The following is a 20,445-nucleotide window of genomic DNA, read 5'->3' on the forward strand; positions in this document are numbered from 1 at the left end:
CTTTAACATCCTGCAGGAAAAGATCATACGAGATGCAGATGTGAATAGATATGGCACACTAATCACAAGAGAACACATGCTACTCGCCTATGCCGACGATATCGATATCATAGGTCGGTCACCGGAAGTAGTTACTGCAGCCTTTGAAAGAATCGAAAGAGAGTCAGATCAAATGGGTCTGGCAGTAAATGAAGATAAGACGAAATGGATGGTTTCAGCTCCCAAAAAGCATTGCACAACCGAGCTGATAAAGAAAATGGAGAAAGTTGGGAACCACAACTTTGAGGCAGTCAGTAACTTTATCTACCTCGGCACCGCCGTAACCGAAACGAATGGCACTAGTTTTGAGATTAAGCGAAGAATAATACTAGCAAACCGATGCTACTTTAGACTAAGTAAGCAGTTTAGAAACAAGGCCACCTCTCGACAGACGAAGACTACACGTTACAAGACACTGATACTACCCGTGCTGTTATATGTTTCTGAAGCATGGGTACTTGTGAAAGCAGATGAGGCAGTGCTTGGAGTATTTGAGAAAAAGATTTTTCGTAAAATATATGGACCAGTTTGCATTAACGGAGAATATATGTATGAGCTGTATGACGACGATAGCATAGTTACACGCATCAAAATGCAACGGCTGCGTTGGCTAGGTCATGTTGTCAGAATGGATGAAGAAGCTCCAGCAAAGAAGTCTTTTAAAGGCAAACACGGTGGTACACGCAAACCAGGAAGACCGAAAGCCCGATGGAAAGATCAAGTTGTGGGAGACACCTCGAAACTTGGGGTCAGAGATTTTAGAATGAGCGCAGAAGATCGAGGCGCTTGGAACGCTTTTCTACCTTCGGGTAGTGGAACAAATAAATATTCTGTCGTAGCCAATTAAAGTAAAGTAAAGTAAGGCACTGAAGTCGTTGCAAAACAAATAAAGAATATGATTCACAATTGTTTCTCGGGGTTTTAGCTAAATTTGTCAAAATTTCCTTGGTTGGTATCTTAGAACGCGGAATTTCTTTTCAGTAACCCTGCGTTTTGTTTGTTTATTAATGGCATTAATGGCACTAGTACAATAAGATTTAGAATCTTATAATTGACTGTACTAAATTTATAATATCGGCTTTATTCACAAAACTTTATGAAACCTATTCCAAATCTACATTAAGTTTTGTAATTAAAGCCGTAAGGAAAAAATGGATTATTACAAAAAATATGATTTGAAAGTTATATAATAGTAATTATTAAGAAAAAAACTCAGTTTTTAAAGCGGAAGCACTGCTTAACAGTTGTAAATAATTAGGGAGCGAGTTCCAAAGACGTGAAGTGTTAATGCAGAATTGCCGTTCTGAACAGTCTTTTAAATCTCGGTAGTATGTTTTTCTTGCCTCTTCTGGATCTGGGGAATTACAAACGAGTCATTTACTTTCCAGCATTCGTTTTTTCTTCTTCTGGCCTTAAATCTGACCCTAAGGAAAAATCGCAGAGATACAACGCTCTTCAATTACATCACTCCTCCACTAATCGCGTCCTATAGAAATTTTGTAGTGGCAACACTTTTGCCAATCCCCTTGGCACCATGTAACGTTTCCACCTAATTTTTCAAATGCCGGTATCTGCGCACATTGTACGCGGAGAATTGCCGCTGCCCACCAATTAATTATTAAAAAAATATATAAGACCGCATGCAGCAGAACTGATAAATAGTTTACCACACATAGATATTGAAAAAAAGAACAGAAATTTTCATAGAAAATTAAATCAAATTCTGATAAAAGTTTCGCCTTTCGAAGCTCATCGGGAGATGGGGAACCATATGAGGTATGGGCCGATTAGCAACATACTTAGAGCGTGTCTCTCAACTCGACTCGTAACAGAATGTCAAATGAAAGGATCCAGCCAAAAAAAGAATCGAGTTCTTCAGAGGCGCACAAAGACAAATATCATATATGATTTCAATTAATACTGTGGCCGAAGCTGTAATAAAGATATTACAAATTTCAATTTGCATGTATGGCAGAAGAAGACTTTAAAGGATTTGAGAAAACATGTCCATAATCGTAGTCGCTGATAGGATATTGTGTTGATCTTTCCATAAATACCATAATTTTTCCGTCGCTATTACTGCTTAAAATGTTTCATTTGTATCGGACAATGTGTATAACTTTTACATATGCTAAATTTGACATGTCATATTACATATTACATATCGTGCAATACCAGCTTTAACAGGAGTAACAAAAAAGCTGAAGGATTGATTATTTTATGATTGCGATTACGTTGCGGCTTCTTTATTCCCTCCTTTTTGTCCTTCTGACCTCTTTGTTTTTAGACCCTCCACCATAGGATGGATTATACTAATCTAATCATTCTGTATGTAACACCTCGAAATATTGACCCCATAAAGTATAAATATTCTTGATCGTCTCGACGTTCTGAGTCGGTCTAGCCATGTCGGTCCGTCTCTCGAAATGCAGATAGCGGTCGAACGTGCAAGGCTAGCCGCTTGAAATTTTGAATAGATACCTAATACTGATGCAGGGGATTGGGGATTGCAAATGGGCCATATCGGTTTAGATATGGATATAGCTTCCATACAAACCGATCTCCCTAATTGACTTCTTGAGCCTCTGGAGCAGCAATTTTTGTCCGATATAGCTAAAATTTTGCACATAGTGTTCGGTATGACTTCCAACAACTGCGCAAAGTAACGTCTAAATCGGTCAAGAACCTGATATAGCTCCCATATAAACTGGTTTGACTTCTTGAGCCCTAAGAAGCCGCGATTTTTATCTGATTTGGCTGAAATTTTGCATATAGTGTTGTGTTATGACTTTCAACAACTGTGCCAAGTACTGTCCAAATCGGTGTATAACCACAAATAGCTACCATATTTTAGCAGAATCCGTGGTGGTAAGTTCCCAAAATTCGGTCCGGATGAACTTAACACGCTGTTAAATTTAATTATGTCCGACTGCACATGGTAGTAGCCCGTAACAGTCAAGTACAATAATTGATTGAACTCCTGTCGAGCAAATATTGACAATATGAAGTTTGTACATGTATTGAAGCCAATTTATGCAGCTTAGGTTTACTCAACGCGAGTTGCTACTGTGAAGCTTTATTGACGCAACACATGTGTTCGTGCCGCAATTATTTTATTGCATATGGGCCACAATCAACACCATGCTTCCGCACGAAGTGTTCGTGATGATGGTAGAACTCTCCCCACGAATTTTATACAAAGATTTACCCTTTTCGAAGGCTTATGTGTGTCGTTGTGCACTTGTTGATTTTGATGAATTTCTGTAGAGTGATACGCTGCAGGGCAGCACCTAGGCTGGGCCCAATAGAAAACATCTGAGGTAATTTGCTTTTTGCAGTTTAATGGAGACCGTTGTGCTCACGCGTGTCTGCAACAGTCAATGAGTTCCCCTGACTCACAAGTGCAACCGCATTCCTGAATACCCAGACTTATTGGCTTGCGCCTTTACATTTGATTGTTCCATTGCATTAGTAGATGAGCTTTTAACGATGGCTTTTGACCACTGCGGAGATGGAATAGCCAAAGGTTAAATTCGTATTAACAAGTAAGGAAAAGCAAAACTAGAAGATCCCAATAACATAATATCCTACATCTACCCCAGAGGTGTAAATTGGGCAGTATCATATATGGATACTATATATAATTCAGAAATTATCTGATGGACTTTGGCATAGATGTTTAGTAATAAAATAATAAATAGGCAAATCCATGCAAAACTATAGTAACTTCGGCTCTATAAGTGCAAATCTTGCGATGCATAAATGTATATGAGAGCTATATCTTAACCTGCACCGGTTTTCATAAAATTTCCTAGAAATATCACCAGTCATAGGAGTGACACATTATTGCAATATTACTCAAAATCGAAAAAAAACATATATACATGGGATCTTTACTACAACTCATTCGATATCGACCAAATTCAAAACACCTAGTGGATGCCGTAGAAGAAGTCACAGTGCAAAATAAATGCGCCTGCTAAGGCTCCAAAAGATAAAATCTGGTGATACATTTCTATGGTAGCTACATCTAAATCTCTAATCTAAAGAGTCACAAGAGAGTCCTTTTTGACGATTCTGTGAGGTTCGGATAACAAGTGCCCACATTAATGCAATAGGGGTCCAAATTGAACGAACCTATAAAAGTAGGTATATCAAAATCTCAACCGATTTCTTCAATTTTCAATAGGCATCGTGTCCAGATCAAAAAAAGTGTGTGCGAAATTTGAAGATTATTGGATAAAAATTGTCATCTGTACATTGTACACGTGCAGAGAGGGACCGACATAAAAATGTATTCTTTGTTGGGTCTCATATCAATATTTTTGTGTGTTACTAATGGAATGGCGAAATAAGTATATCCCCATCTTACGGTGCAGCGTATAAAAAGCATAAAACCGTATACTTTGAGAAACGAAGAAAAATTACTATTCGCTTGATGAATGTGTTGTGTTTTTTGTTATTTTTTTTACCGTCAGTTTTAAATTTTCCCGTGAGTCGTTTCGTGAGTGTCTCATAAGTCGAGATTATGATTAGTTTTGTGAATTTATATAGCTGTAACTTGGCAATAACTTTGATATATATATATACTCGTATTAATTTGTGGTTTTTCCAGTCTCCAAACTTAAAGTGATAAGTCTTCTTTGCCAAGAGACGAAACGTGTTAAGTGCGGATTTTTGTGAAGATTGGTTGATACGAACATACCCTGGGATCAACCATGATTGAACCACTGAAAGTAGTAGTAGTAGTAATTCTTCCTTTATTTTAAATAACAGTATACATGTTCTTCAATTACAATTTTTCGGATTAAAGTATCGAGTTATTCAAATGAAAGAATGAATACGGCTATGACAATATTGTCGTCTGCCGAAATATTGACTGAAGGGAGTATCTTATCTAAAGATGGGGGAGAACACTAGGATTTTATTTTATACACTTTACGAAAGGGATGACTTGCTCCAAGTTCTATATAAAGGTATTATTCCGACTTTTATGGCGTAAATTCAGAATATTTGCTGATTTAAAATTGATCACTAGGATACAAACACATTAAGCCATTGCCTACCTACTAGGGAGTACATTTATTTGTATTTGTAGATTAATGAATTAATCGTTTATTTGAAACATCTGGTTCGACGATTAATCGAACAAAACCGTTACAAGAGCTACAACTCGATTCTTTTATGAAAAAACATCACCACTGGACGAACACCTCGAAATTATTTTTTAAAGGCAAACTTTTTTAAAATTTTTCTAAAGACAACATTTTTATAAAAACAAGTAAAAGCGTGCTAAGTTCGGCCGGGCCGAATCTTATATACCCTCCACCATGCATCGCATTTTTCGAGTTCTTTTCCCGGCATCTCTTCTTAGGCAAAAAAGGATATAAGAGAAGAGTTGCTCTGCTATTAAAACGATATCAAGATATGGTCCGGTTCGGACCACAATTAATTTATATGTTGGAGACCTGTGTAAAATTTCAGCCAATTCGTATAAGAATTGCGCCCATTGGGGCTCACGAAGTAAAATAGAGAGAACGATTTATATGGGATCTGTATCGGGCTATAGACCGATTCAGACCATAAAAAACACGTTTGTTGATGGTCATGAGAGGATCCGTCGTACAAAATTTCAGGCATATCTGATAATAATTGCGACTTCTAGGGGTCAAGAAGTCAAGATTCCAGATCGTTTTATATGGCAGCTATATCAGGTTATGAACCGATTTGAACCTTATTTGACACAGTTGTTGAAAGTAAAAATAAAATAGGTCGGTTGGTATTGTAAATGGGCCATATCGGTCCATAACCTGATATAGCTGCCATATAAACCGTTCTTGGGTCTTGACTTCTTGAGCCTCTAGAAGGCGCAATTCTTATCCGATTGGAATGGAATTTCGCACGACGTGTTTTGTTATGATACCCAACAACTGTGCCAAGTATGGTTTAAATCGGTTCATAACCTGACATAGCTGCCATATAAACCGATCTTGGGTCTTGACTTCTTGAGCCTCTAGAGGGCACAATTCTTATCCGATTTGAATGAAATTTTGCATGAAGTATTTCGATATGATATCCAATAACTGTGCCAAGTATGGTTGAAATCGGTCCTTAACCTGATATAGCTGTGATATAAACAGATCTGGGGATTTGACTTCTTGAGCTTCTAGAGGGCGCAATTCCTATCCGATTTGGCTGAAATTTTGCATGACGTATTTTATTTTTACTTCCAACAACTGTGTCAAATAAGGTTCAAATCGGTTCATAACCTGATATAGCTGCCATATAAACCGATCTGGGATCTTGACTTCTTGACCCCTAGAGGTCGCAATTATTATCCGATATGTCTGAAATTTTGTACGACGGGTCCTCTCATGACCATCAACAAACGTGTTTATTATGGTCTGAATCGGTCTATAGCCCGATACAGATCCTATAAATCGTTCTCTCTATTTTACTTCGTGAGCCCCAATGGGCGCAATTCTTATACGAAATGGCTGAAATTTTACACAGGTCTCCAAAATATAATTAGTTGTGGTCCGAACCGGTCCATATCTTGATATCGTTTTAATAGCAGAGCAACTCTTTTCTTATATCCTTTTTTGCCTAAGAAGAGATGCCGGGAAAAGAACTCGACAAATGCGATCGATGGTGGAGGGTATATAAGATTCGGCCCGGCCGAACTTAGCACGCTTTTACTTGTTTGGAATATTTTAAATTTTAAAAATTTTTGGAATAAATCGTTTTTATTTCCTAAGGCCCTACAACAAAAAATCATTTTCTTAATATTTTATGACCATTTGACGAAAAAAGCTGGGTTTAATGATTTTGGCATTAAATCGCACCTGCTGTCAAAAGAAGTAGGATTCTTGCCATAAAATTATTTTTTTAATATAGAAACCATCAAGTGTAACAATTGTTGCAATTTGGTTCAATCGTCCACTTTACGCTAATTTAAATTTTATTACGATACTTTTTTCGACGATGCAAATTATAATCGTATACGGCAATAGTTAGATTAAATTTACCGTACATCTTATCCATCAAAAACGGATTGTCGGTCGATTTTAATAAAGTTCTAAGAAGAAATAGCCGCATCATTTAAGCAGAATGGAGATAGTTCTTCGTAAAAAAATTGGTCAAAATTTATTTTTTTGAAATATTTTACATTTATATTTGCTTAATTTTTTCAATTTGATTGGGTAAAATTTTGTGGAAATAAAAGTCATTTAAAATAGAGTTGGGTAGTTCCGGATGGAACTAGTTCATTGGAACTTATCCAAGTAAGGAACTGCTGGAACTAGTTCCATCTTTTTCCTTCTTATAGTTCCATAGTTCCTTTTATTTGTACGTACACTTTTCTTTTGCTCCCTTTGAGATGCCATATTTTTCAGCTTCATACAACAACTAAATAAAAGCGTCAATTTTTTCAATAGGCAACAACGTTGTTCGTTGTGATTTAGGTGAATGGAAAATAAAGGATTTGTGGCAACTACATTAAATGAATGTGGAGGCACAAATATGGAAACGTGGTGGCATCCACATATGATTTTTTTATTGTCAAAAAATGTAAATTGTTTTGGTGGGCTTCGATTCGTGTTTTTTTCAGCATCGAGACTTAATATACTTGTTTAAAACAAAACACGAATTTTAAATTCAATTACATATACAGACGGAATGTTTGTATCTATAGGTACAATTGAAAACATTGTATAAAGGAATAAATAAAGAGGATCGAAAATGAAAAAGGAGCTAAGGAACTAGTTCCTTTTGTGAAACGGAACTAAAAGGTACTAAAATGCCCACCTTTAATTTAAAACCAATTGATCGACACAAACAATAACCTGTTAAAGTCATAAAACTAGTTTGAGAGCAAAAAAAAAAAACGCAAATGGAAAAATTTCATCAAAATGCTGAAGCATATTCGCTGAAACTTTCACTATAAAACTAAGTTATTCGCAAAGACAACCACACGTTGATGGATTTGAAAGATTAGGATCGGCCTATTAATAATGTGTTGGCAATTAGTAAAGGGTGATTTTTTTGAGGTTAGGATTTTCATGCATTAGTATTTGACAGATCACGTGGGATTTCAGACATGGTGTCAAAGAGAAAGATGCTCAGTATGCTTTGACATTTCATCATGAATAGACTTACTAACGAGCAACGCTTGCAAATCATTGAATTTTATTACCAAAATCAGTGTTCGGTTCGAAATGTATTCATTCACCGTAACGTTGCGTCCAACAGCATCTTTGAAAAAATACGGTCCAATGATTCCACCAGCGTACAAACCACACCAAACAGTGCATTTTTCGGGATGCATGGGCAGTTCTTGAACGGCTTCTGGTTGCTCTTCACTCCAAATGCGGCAATTTTGCTTATTTACGTAGCCATTCAACCAGAAATGAGCCTCATCGCTGAACAAAATTTGTCAAAATTTCGAACCGAACACTGATTTTGGTAATAAAATTCAATGATTTGCAAGCGTTGCTCGTTAGTAAGTCTATTCATGATGAAATGTCAAAGCATACTGAGCATCTTTCTCTTTGACACCATGTCTGAAATCCCACGTGATCTGTCAAATACTAATGCATGAAAATCCTAACCTCAAAAAAATCATCCTTTACATAATTCAGCTCTAACTCTGTCGCCGCCAATGGATCAGCTCCTGCTCCCAATAGCGACCACAATTTTCGAAATTGTATCTTTGCCAATTTAACAGTAATAGCAGAATTTTGGTAATTTTCGGATTTGAAATTATGTGGGGTGGGTGCCACTCCCCAAAATAAATTCCTGGCAACGTCCCCGATGGGAACTATATCCCAAACTGAAACGATTTTGACAAAATTTAGCAGAGGCTTTCAGATGAGTAATGCATCATTCCCTACCAAATTTCATGCAAATCTGTTAAAAATTTTAGTAACTACGCCCTAATAAGCGTAAATCGGGCGATCTAAATATATGAGAGCTATATCTTTATCTGAACCGATTTGGGCTAAAGAGATGATATATGCAAATTTTAGTGATGATTGGATAAGAAATGCAATCTCTACCTTAGTTATAACAAGTAAAAAGGCGTTAAGTTCGGCCGGGCCAAACTTTGGATACCCACCACCTCGGGTATATATGTAAACCACCTTTCATCAAAATTCGGTGAAAATTTCATACCTTATGTCCCATATCAGTTATATCAAAATAGGTTTCGATTTGGACCAAATACTAATAAGTATACTAACTAAATCTAAAAATAAACCGATCTGAACTATATACGACACGGATGCCGAAAAGCCTAATGTAAGACACTGTGTCAAACTTCAGTGAAATCGGATTATTAATGCGCCTTTTATGGGGCCAAGACTTTAAATAGAGATATTGCTCTACATTGCAGCTATATCCAAATCTGGACCGATTTGGGACAAGTTGCATAAAAATGTCGAAGAACCTAATACAAAGCACTGTCCCAAATTTTGGCGAAATCGGACAATAAATGCGCCTTTTATGGGCCAAAAACATTAAATCGAAAGATCGGTCTATATGGCAGCTACATCCAAATCTGGACCGATCTGTGCGATATTGCAGAAGTATGTCAAGGCCCTTAACCTAACTTACTGTCCCAAATTTCGGCGACATCGGACAATAAATGAGCATTTTATGGGCCCAAAACCATAAATCAAGAAATCGGTCTATATGGCAGCTATATCCAAATCTGAACCGATCTGTACCAAATTGAAGAAAGATGTCGAAGGGGCTAACACAACTCATTGTCCCAAATTTTAGCAAAATCGGATAATAAATGTGGGTTTTATGGGCCTAACACCATAAATCGGAGGATCGGTCTATATGGCAGCTATATCCAAATCTGGACCGATCTGAGCCAAATTGACGGAGGATGTCGATGGGCCTAATGCAATACACTGTCCCGAATTTCATCAAAATCGGATAATAAATGTGGCTTTTGTGGGCCTAAGACCCCAAATCGGAGGATCGATCTATATGGCAGCTATATCCAAATCTGAACCGATCTGGGCCAAGTTTCAGCTCAATATCTCTATTTTAACTGTAGCGTGATTTCAACAGACAGACGGACGGACATGTCTAGATCGTCTTAGATTTTTACGCTGATCAAGAATATATATACTTTATAGGGTCGGAAATTAATATTTCGATGTGTTGCAAACGGAATGACAAAATGAATATACCCCCATCCTTCGGTGATGGGTATAAAAAGAACGACAGGCGGACTATCAGCACAAAAAGGGTATGCGATACGACGGACATCTCTGAATCGAGCTACACAGTTGATTGCAGCCACAGTACTGATGCAGGGTACAGTTTATCGTTTTGAAATAATTCCGTATTAATGTGTACTTAGTTTACCGATTTCATGCTAGGACCTAAAATACTCTACTATATTCCATAGAAAGCACTACATTCAACTTTCGTCATCGTGTCGGTCGGGTTATCGTTAACCGATCGCCACGATCGTATTTTGCTAATTGGGATCAAAAGGAAAAAAATGGAGGGTATGCTTCTCTCTATTTGCAAAAAACAAAAAAAAAAAAAAAATAGGCAAAAAAGGACATGAGAAAAGATTTTCTCTGCAATTAGAGCGATATCAAGATAAGGTCCGGTTTGGACCACAATTAAATTATATGTTAGAGACCTGTGTAAAATGTCAGCCAATTCGAATAAGAATTGCGCCCTTTGGGGGCTCAAGAAGTAAAATGGAGAGATCGATTTATATGGGAGCTGTATCGGGCTATAGACCGATTCAGACCATAATAAACACGTATGTTGATGGTCATGAGAGGATCCGTCGTACAAAATTTCATTCAAATCGGATAAGTGTTGCGCCCTCTAGAGGCTCAAGAAGTTAAGACCGAAGATCGGTTTATATGACAGCTATATCAGGTCATGGACCGATTTGAACCATTAGCACAGTTGTTGGATATCATAACAAAACACGTCGTGCAAAATTTCATTCCAATCGGATAAGAATTGCGCACTATAGAGGCTCAAGAAGTCAAGACCCAAGATCGGTTTATATGGCAGCTATATCAAAACATGGACCGATATGGCCCATTTACAATACCAACCGACCTACACTAATAAGAAGTATTTGTGTAAAATTTCAAGCGGCTAGCTTTACTCCTTCGGAAGTTAGCGTGCATTCGACTGACAGACGGACGGACGGACGGACGGACGGACGGACGGACGGACAGACGGACTGAAATGGCTATATCGACATAAAATGTCGCGACGATCAAGAATATATGTACTTTATGGGGTCTCAGACGAATATTTCGAGTAGTTACAAACAGAATGACGAAATTAGTATACCCCCCATCCTATGGTGGAGGGTATAAAAATCTATCTAATAGCATAGGACGGTCTAATGTATTGTACATACACAATTCCAGGCCTTAAGGCCAGAAATTAAATTATTCGCGAAGCTTCAAATTTGTGCGATTCTTTAGCTAAAATTAAGGATTTGGCAGCAGTTATTGAAAGTAAATCCACCGTTTGGTATAATTATTATGAGTACTAGTCATCTGCAGTGTCGAAAACTAAAGAAAACACCACCATTTAAAGCATTGCCATGACGTCTCCTTCTATACAGTTCAAAAATATACGAGGAAAAAGGAAAATAAAATCAAGAACTGAATAAAAATTAACAGAAATTCATATGGCTCATTCCGCTGTTGCTTTATGAACTGTTTGACTCTGTTGTTGTAGGGAGCCTATGGACATTCCTGACTTGAAAGAAACATTTAAAATATATTTGTTCCATTATTAACCGTTATTAAAAAAAAGCAAATTGACTAAAAACTATTTATGCACCTCTTTTTATAGCAATTTTAAAATACAACTTTTCCGTGGATCACCCTGGGCCGTTTGCCAGAACTTAAATCAGTTTTCAATTCTATATATATTCAGTAGATCGAACTGCATATGAAACACAAGGTGAACATGATTTTTATAGTTTTAAGTTCTCTTGTCCCCCAATAAGATAAAATGCAATGATACTTTTCATTTTCCATCCCTGTCTGCTTGAGATTAGGTACAAAAACAGGAGCATGAGCCCAAGTAAAGTGTTTTACAGATGGAGGTAAACACCAGCGGTTATACTGGTTTTGTGGTTTTATTGGTTGTTTTCTTCCTTTTTTACAATTCCTAAACACAGACTTACAATGGCGTAATAGGATCGTAAATACCGTCATTATAACCATTGTCTGCGGCCAGAGCTGTTGATGCAACATTGTTTTAAGACAGCAAATGGCATGGCTAATGACTTTTTGAAGGGACACAATGTATGCAAATTGGCGAGCGACTGCCACCATTAAAACGATGGACTTTTAATCGGTTAATTGGTTAAGTTTATTGGGTCGAATTGTTAGCCGCACAAAAATCCATTAGAGCTGCAGCGATGGGCTTTAATTTGCAATGTATTGATGGAGATACATTTCGATGGGTTGAATAGAAGAAATTTTCTGAGACGTCGGGCAAAGATACCCTTACCTAGTTAAAAACAAGTAAGAAAATACAAAGTCGGGGTTTACCCATTAAATAATTTCCTAAAACTACTCTATAACTAGCAATATCTGTATATGGATACAGAATATATTTTGATGGACTTTACTCTTTCTTGCTACTGTTACGACATACTATTTATAGGCCAATACTAATCCTTAAAATCTTTCAAAATGTGCTTGTCTTTGCGAATATCTTGGTTTTATGGTGATAGTTTCGGTGAACCAGTTTCAGTATCTTAATGAAATTTTTTCTCTTCTTCTCATTTCAATTTGCTTTCAAACTAGTTATACCCTCCACCATAGGATGGGGGGTATACTAATTTCGTCATTCTGTTTGTAACTACTCGAAATATTGGTCTGAGACCCCATAAAGTATATATATTCTTGATCGTCGCCTATATATATTCTTGATCCGTCCTTCCGTCCGTCCTTCCGTCCGTCCTTCCGTCCGTCCTTCCGTCCGTCCTTCCGTCCGTCCTTCCGTCCGTCCTTCCGTCCGTCCTTCCGTCCGTCCTTCCGTCCGTCCTTCCGTCCGTCCTTCCGTCCGTCCTTCCGTCCGTCCTTCCTTCCGTCCGTCCTTCCGTCCGTCCTTCCGTCCGTCCTTCCGTCCGTCCTTCCGTCCGTCCTTCCGTCCGTCCTTCCGTCCGTCCTTCCGTCCGTCCTTCCGTCCGTCCTTCCGTCCGTCCTTCCGTCCGTCCTTCCGTCCGTCCTTCCGTCCGTCCTTCCGTCCGTCCTTCCGTCCGTCCTTCCGTCCGTCCTTCCGTCCGTCCTTCCGTCCGTCCTTCCGTCCGTCCTTCCGTCCGTCCTTCCGTCCGTCCTTCCGTCCGTCCTTCCGTCCGTCCTTCCGTCCGTCCTTCCGTCCGTCCTTCCGTCCGTCCTTCCGTCCGTCCTTCCGTCCGTCCTTCCGTCCGTCCTTCCGTCCTTCCGTCCGTCCTTCCGTCCGTCCTTCCGTCCGTCCTTCCGTCCGTCCTTCCGTCCGTCCTTCCGTCCGTCCTTCCGTCCGTCCTTCCGTCCGTCCTTCCGTCCGTCCTTCCGTCCGTCCTTCCGTCCGTCCTTCCGTCCGTCCTTCCGTCCGTCCTTCCGTCCGTCCTTCCGTCCGTCCTTCCGTCCGTCCTTCCGTCCGTCCTTCCGTCCGTCCTTCCGTCCGTCCTTCCGTCCGTCCGTCCTTCCGTCCGTCCTTCCGTCCGTCCTTCCGTCCGTCCTTCCGTCCGTCCTTCCGTCCGTCCTTCCGTCCGTCCTTCCGTCCGTCCTTCCGTCCGTCCTTCCGTCCGTCCTTCCGTCCGTCCTTCCGTCCGTCCTTCCGTCCGTCCTTCCGTCCGTCCTTCCGTCCGTCCTTCCGTCCGTCCTTCCGTCCGTCCTTCCGTCCGTCCTTCCGTCCGTCCTTCCGTCCGTCCTTCCGTCCGTCCTTCCGTCCGTCCTTCCGTCCGTCCATCCGTCCGTCCTTCCGTCCGTCCTTCCGTCCGTCCTTCCGTCCGTCCTTCCGTCCGTCCTTCCGTCCGTCCATCCGTCCGTCCTTCCGTCCGTCCTTCCGTCCGTCCTTCCGTCCGTCCTTCCGTCCGTCCTTCCGTCCGTCCTTCCGTCCGTCCTTCCGTCCGTCCTTCCGTCCGTCCTTCCGTCCGTCCGTCCTTCCGTCCGTCCTTCCGTCCGTCCGTCCTTCCGTCCGTCCTTCCGTCCGTCCGTCCTTCCGTCCGTCCTTCCGTCCGTCCGTCCTTCCGTCCGTCCGTCCTTCCGTCCGTCCTTCCGTCCGTCCTTCCGTCCGTCCTTCCGTCCGTCCTTCCGTCCGTCCTTCCGTCCGTCCTTCCGTCCGTCCTTCCGTCCGTCCTTCCGTCCGTCCTTCCGTCCGTCCTTCCGTCCGTCCGTCCTTCCGTCCGTCCGTCCGTCCGTCCTTCCGTCCGTCCGTCCGTCCGTCCTTCCGTCCGTCCTTCCGTCCGTCCTTCCGTCCTTTTTTAATTACTTTTATTTTCATAAAATTTTGTGCAAACAAACTGAAAACATTAAGCACTATAATAGTTAAATACTTAAAAATAAAAATGTTGACCAAAATTTACGTAGAGGCATCAACATTCTGCTTAAATGATGTTGCTAAATTCTCCTTCGAACTTTCGAAAAATCGATCGAAAATCAGTTTTTGATGGAAAGGATGTATTGTTAAAGTTGCATCATTATATGCTCATAATTTGCATCATGTCTAAAGATTTCTTTATTTATTGGAGATAAAATAAGAAAAGGAGTCAAAAGTAACTTTTAAGTTCGGCCGGGCCGAATCTTGGGTTCCCACCACCATACATTCTGCTAAAAATTTATACAAGATAAATCAAGTTGTAGGGCATAATTTTATCCTACATACCAAACTTCTGTCAAATCAGCAAATTAAATACATACAAACATTAAAGCTTTTAGGAACCAAACAAGGATGATCGATAAATAGATAGACGTATTGTAAAGGGTCAAATCGGGAGATCGGTTTATAAGGCAGCTATATCAGGTTATAGACCGATTTGGACCGTACTTAACACAGTTGTTGAAATGTAAGGGCTCAGGAATATAAAGGCTCAGGAAGTCAAATCGGGCGATCGGTTTATACGGGCGCTTTACCAGGTTATAGACCGATTCGGACCGTACTTGGCACAGTTGTTGGAAGTCGTAACAGAACACCAAGTGCAAAGTTTCAGCTAAATCGGCTACATTGTTTTGAGACAGCAAGTGACAAAATTTGCGGTTTCCAGGGGCTCAAGAAGTCAAATCGGGTGATCGGTTTATATGGGAGCTATATCTAAATCTGAACCGATATGGCCCATTTGCAATCCATAATGATCTACATTGATATAAAGTGTCTGTGCAAAATTTCAAGCGGCTAGCTTTACGCGTTCAACCTTTATCGTGATTTCCGTCCGTCCTTCCGTCCGTCCTTCCGTCCGTCCTTCCGTCCGTCCTTCCGTCCGTCCTTCCGTCCGTCCTTCCGTCCGTCCGTCCTTCCGTCCGTCCGTCCGTCCGTCCTTCCGTCCGTCCTTCCGTCCGTCCTTCCGTCCTTTTTTAATTACTTTTATTTTCATAAAATTTTGTGCAAACAAACTGAAAACATTAAGCACTATAATAGTTAAATACTTAAAAATAAAAATGTTGACCAAAATTTACGTAGAGGCATCAACATTCTGCTTAAATGATGTTGCTAAATTCTCCTTCGAACTTTCGAAAAATCGATCGAAAATCAGTTTTTGATGGAAAGGATGTATTGTTAAAGTTGCATCATTATATGCTCATAATTTGCATCATGTCTAAAGATTTCTTTATTTATTGGAGATAAAATAAGAAAAGGAGTCAAAAGTAACTTTTAAGTTCGGCCGGGCCGAATCTTGGGTTCCCACCACCATACATTCTGCTAAAAATTTATACAAGATAAATCAAGTTGTAGGGCATAATTTTATCCTACATACCAAACTTCTGTCAAATCAGCAAATTAAATACATACAAACATTAAAGCTTTTAGGAACCAAACAAGGATGATCGATAAATAGATAGACGTATTGTAAAGGGTCAAATCGGGAGATCGGTTTATAAGGCAGCTATATCAGGTTATAGACCGATTTGGACCGTACTTAACACAGTTGTTGAAATGTAAGGGCTCAGGAATATAAAGGCTCAGGAAGTCAAATCGGGCGATCGGTTTATACGGGCGCTTTACCAGGTTATAGACCGATTCGGACCGTACTTGGCACAGTTGTTGGAAGTCGTAACAGAACACCAAGTGCAAAGTTTCAGCTAAATCGGCTACATTGTTTTGAGACAGCAAGTGACAAAATTTGCGGTTTCCAGGGGCTCAAGAAGTCAAATCGGGTGATCGGTTTATATGGGAGCTATATCTAAATCTGAACCGATATGGCCCATTTGCAATCCATAATGATCTACATTGATATAAAGTGTCTGTGCAAAATTTCAAGCGGCTAGCTTTACGCGTTCAACCTTTATCGTGATTTCGACAGACAGATGGACATGGCTGGATCGATTCTGAACGACGAGACGATCAACAATATATCTTAGACGAATATTTCGTAATAAATAATCTATTACGGATGCTGCCTGAAGAGGGATTTGAATCCGTCTGCTATGCAGACGATGATATTATAGTTCTAAGGAATAAGGATCCGAACCAACTATGCAGAAGGGTCTAAAGGGTCTTGCATATGGCATATGACTGGGCTCGATTCAGAGATGCCATTGTTAACCCAGAGAAGACTGTAATATGCCTGTGTACCAGGGAGATAAAGGTGGGCCAATTTAACGCACCACGTTTCCTCAATAAGACGAGTTCGAAATCTGATAAGGTCTAGTACTAAGGTGTGATCTTGGACAGGAAACTGAATTGCAAGTGTCACATTCAGGAGCGTATTGAGAAGGTAGGCTTAAAATGGGGCCAAAATTCGGATAGTCCACCGCTTTTACAGAAGCGTGATTAGACCAATATTTACTTACACCTCAGTAGTTTGGTGGACTGCTGTGGAGAGAAAAGTGCAACATAAGGACCACACAACAGGTTCAGAGGACATGTTGGCGGAAGGATGAGAACCACGCTCACTAGGACACTGGAAACTATTCTAGATATTCGGCCCATTGACATATAAATTAAGTGTGAGGCAACCACTGCAGCTATGAAACTAAAGGCGATGGGAAATGGCACTGGTGTCTGCGCAAAATCTTGGATTGACGGAACCCTGGAATTGCCATCTGGAAAATCATTTTACACGGATGGATTAAAGCTAGAGAACAGAGTGGGCCTGGGGGTCTGCATTGAGAACCCAGGGAGTGAGATCTGTTTTAGACTGCCTGCACATAATACGGTCCTACAGGCGGAGATCCGGCCGATCACGGAATATGTGAGGTGGTGTGATGCTTACGCGAGGACATCGAGTGTGAACATCATTATGGACTGAAAATTAGCCCAAAGGGCAATAACTACTAGGACGGTAAGAAGGAGATTAACGCCTTTTCTGAGGATGGCACGATCCGCATCGTTTGGGTGCCCGTCCAGAGAGGAGTAAGGGGGAATGAAAGAGCAGACGATTTAGCTGTGAAGGCCAGAGGACTGCCGTCAATAAACTACAATAGGTTAACCCGAAGTCTTTCGGGTCGACGCACTCAGAGTTAAGGCCGTGGGCTACGAACGCGCATTTAACTCTGTGGAACAGCGAAACGGTTGGTAGGACGATACGAGTACGGTCGGGCTAAAAGACACCGGTACTTAGGTGGGGACTCAATGCCAGACATGAATCAACTTAGGGGAGTGGTATGGAAAACAATTAAGGATTTTGTAAGTAGCACGAAATTCCTAACTTGAAATTTTCTTTTTCGAGGTTACTTTTTAGTTTTTAGAGCGCACATCAAGCCGACTACTCGCTTAGGTGTATGTCCGTAATGGCATTGGGCGGAATAATATCCGCAACCTCTTTTTAACCTAACATCAGTAAATCAAAATCTTTTCACATTTTGCAAAAAATATTTCACTGTGCCCAAGTCTACAGTCAAAGCCAGCAAACTTATAAATTTCTAAGGGAATCAACGCATGGTGTGATAAAATGAAAAAAAAAAAATTTTAAAGAAAAATGTCATTTGAGATCGGTTAGAGATGACATTTTGAAATTTTAAATAACTTGAGCTGAGGCGTTATCAAATCATATGCAAATTTTCAAGCCCCTTTATTTGGTAACCTCGGTATTCGACTTAATTTTTTATATTTTTTGAAATTTTGGCTGAGGTATTGAAAAAACTTTCATAAATACCTTATTTTTTTTTTATAAAGAGAACATATTGTAGAAGCGCTTTAAATGGAGTTTGAATAAGTTATGTCGAGGCATCTGTACTTAGGTAGGGACACAATGCCAGACATGAATTATTTTGTAAATAGCACAGCACGAGGTCACTTTTAAGAATTAAGAGAGCACAACAAGCCGATTACTGGCTTAGGTGTATACCTATAGTGGAATGGGGCGGATTAATATCCGCACCCTCTTTTCAACCTAACCTAACCTCACAAATGTGCCCAAATTTAGGAGAGGTAACAACTGCTGGAAAATTTTCGGATGTTCTCGCAAGGATTCGAATCCAGGCGTTCAGCGTCATAAGGGGGGTCATTCTAACCTCTGCGCTATGGTGGCCTCCAACACAGCACACTTTACGATCGATTTACTAAAGAGTAAATTGGATGAGCGTGTTATCTCTAGAAAAGGCCCGGTCGGTTGGTCACCCCGTTCGTGTGGTTTGACGCCTCTAGACTATTTTCTTTGGGGGTACGTCAAGTCATTGGTCTATGCCAACAAGCCGACAACGTTGAAAGTGCTCAGAGCCAACATTGAACGGGAAATAGCGACCTTATCGGCTGAAATGTCTGATGCAAAGGTGCCCGCGATGGCCATTTGAAATAAGTCGAGTTCCAATCATAATTGTTTTGATTGTACTTCAAGCCGATAATAAAGTTTTTGAAATATCTCAAATGAATGGCGTTTTATTAAGTTTAGCGTTACCAAGGTGGTGGTGTAGGGTATAAAAATCGAGTTCTTATACGAGGTCAGAGTGTCGTTTGTGTGACAACTAACGGCAATGTGTCTTCAGTGCTTTAAAATCCACTGTGTTCATTCGATCCAATCGCGACGACCAGCAAGTCCCGACAGAGTTTCATATCCATAATACGTATCTTGACTTCGATTTCCCAAATACTACGCCTATGGTCGAGTGAGCATGAATGACAGAGACTGTTGTTATCCGCGAATGAGTAATTTGGATTATAAGTCTGACTCAATAGATTGTTAATGAAAATAAGAACAGGTAAAAGCGTGCTAAGTTCGGCCGGGCTGAATCTTATATACCCTCCACCATGGATCGCATTTGTCGAGCGCTTTCTACGGTATCTCTTTTTAGGCAAACAAAGGTTAAAAGAATATTGAATATTGGAGACCATAGTAGAAGTCATTGTGTAAAATTTCAGCCAAATCTAGAAAGAATTGCGCGCTTAATGGGCTGAAGAAGCAAAATAGGGAGATCGGTTTATAGGGTAGCTGTATTAGGATATAAACCGATTCATGCCATATTCGATACGTAAGCCCTTCATGGGCGAAGCCGTTGTACAAAATTTCAGCCAAATCGGATAATAATTACGCCCTCTTGAGGCCCAAGAAGTCAAGATCCCATATCTGTTTATATGGCAGCTATATCAGGTTATGTACCGATTTGAACAATTCTTAGCACAGTTGTTGAGTGTCATAACAAAACATTTCATGCAAAATTTCAGCTAAATCGAATAATAATTGCGCCCTGTAGTGGCTCAAGAAGTCAAGACCCCAGATCGGTTTATATGGCAGTTATATCAGGTTATGGACCGATTTGAACCATTTTTAATACTATTGTTGGAAACAGTAACAAAACACGTCGTACGAAATTTCAGCCAAAACGGATAGAAATTGCTCGCTGTAGAGGCTGAAGAAGTCAAGACCCCAGATCGGTTTATATGGCAACTATATCAGGTTATGGATCGATTTGAACTATTCTTAGCACAGTTGTTGAAAGTCATAACAAAACACCTCATGCAAAATTTCAGCTAAATCGGATAATAATTGCGTCCTCTAGTGTCTCAAGAAGTCAAGACACCAGATCGTTTTATATGGCAGCTATATCGGGTTATGGACCGATTTGAACTATTCTTAACACAGTTGTTGGAAGTCATAATAAAACACGTCGTGCAAAATTTCAGCCAAATCGGATAGGAACTGCGCACTCTAGACGCTCAAGAAGTCAAGACCCCAGATAGGTTCATATGAAAGCTATATCAACCATACTCATCACAGTTGTTGGAAGTCATAATAAAACACCTCATGCAAATGTT

The 20,445-nt window shown here is 40.2% G+C and overlaps 1 protein-coding gene across 1 annotated transcript in view; it reads right to left on the reverse strand.

The window, feature by feature from the left end:
• LOC106092422 (uncharacterized) overlaps positions 1–20,445 on the reverse strand; it is a 182,588-nt gene that overhangs the window by 49,543 nt on the left and 112,600 nt on the right. The window lies entirely within an intron of this gene.

The sequence above is a fragment of the Stomoxys calcitrans genome, chromosome 5 (assembly GCF_963082655.1).
Source record: "Stomoxys calcitrans chromosome 5, idStoCalc2.1, whole genome shotgun sequence".
In the NCBI taxonomy this organism is placed as follows: domain Eukaryota; kingdom Metazoa; phylum Arthropoda; class Insecta; order Diptera; family Muscidae; genus Stomoxys; species Stomoxys calcitrans.